The following is a 1,399-nucleotide window of genomic DNA, read 5'->3' as shown; positions in this document are numbered from 1 at the left end:
TGTTGTCGAAGAACAAGTTAAAACCAAATTGAGTGATTTCAATTTCTTCGAATATGTGAGCATTGATAATGGCATTCTTACAAGAGAAATGTTGATCGATGGGCAAATTATAGACTCCGTAACCTCATCTACAGCTTTAAGCGATAATGAGAAAGATGACGATTTAGGTGAAACGTATTCTACTGTAGACACTAATGCTGTTCCAACCATTTCTGAAATGACAAAAAAAGTGTCAGAAACGCGGAATTTTCTACAATCACGGCAAGTTCCTAATCATATCTGGGAGTCCTTTTGTGATCTTGAAAACTACATAAATAACATCTATTTTTGCAGCAGAAATGTACAAACAAAAATTACAGACTTTATGAAGTAGATTTCAAATTGAAATTTGTTTATCTTTTTGTGTTCTTTTTAGTTGTACCTACTAACTTCTACTACTACTACTCTATGTAAAAATCACGAAATAAAATACACCACGTGTTTGTGTATTATTATTAGCTTATAGCGAACCCCGGATAAAACGATCTAGTTCATTTTTCAAGTTCGTTATATCCGGACTCAACTGTATTTTACATTTCACGATATAACTCGAATAGAGATCGAAATTTGTCGCAACAGACACTAAGTCTTAGTTGTTACACGCTTTGACCTTTATTGGAGACCATCATCAGGCAATGTTATCGCATTTTTTGTTTTTTTTGGGGGAAAAACTCCATAAAAACTTATGGGAGTGTTCTACATTTGACGTTATGGCCTGATGATGGTCGCAGATACAGCACGAAACAAGTCACAATACAAATGTGTATTAAAGTAATAGTCCAAAGCCGAAGAACCTTTAGTCAACCCATAAAACTGGTTTTATCTCATTAGTAAATGATTTACAGATTATAGAACAACCTGCATCGAAAGCCTTACGGTTCCGTTATGAATGCGAAGGCAGATCGGCAGGTTCCATTCCGGGTGCGAGCAGTACGCCGGAAAGCAAAACGTTTCCCGAGATCCAGATTGTTGGGTACCAAGGACGAGCGGTTGTAGTGGTGTCTTGCGTCACCAAAGATGAACCGTACATGTAAGTGTATTTTTCCTCGCGAAAACAACAAATCTTTATTAATAGGCAAATGCATTTTGTGCTGCTGTTAAGCCACACCAAATGAATATTTAATATGGCTTTAGGTATTTTTAGAACTTGAATTTATTCCGCGACGCGCAAAAACCTGCAACGCAAAATAAGCTACAATTATTGAATGATTGTCTTCGCTGCTAATAATTTAACTGCTTTGATAATTCACTGTAATTAAGGCAATTCTGGTTTACAACGTTGTTTTTATCGAAAAATTCAGCAACAGTGGTTTTTATGTGTCAGTGGCGGCGATTTTCAGATTGGGTTGGTATATTTTGT

This window comes from Dendroctonus ponderosae, unplaced genomic scaffold (assembly GCF_020466585.1).
Source record: "Dendroctonus ponderosae isolate FM_Combo_2020 unplaced genomic scaffold, Dpon_F_20191213v2 Dpon_F_20191213_1, whole genome shotgun sequence".
Classification (NCBI taxonomy): Eukaryota; Metazoa; Arthropoda; class Insecta; order Coleoptera; family Curculionidae; genus Dendroctonus; species Dendroctonus ponderosae.
Note: the sequence above shows the minus strand (reverse complement) of the source record.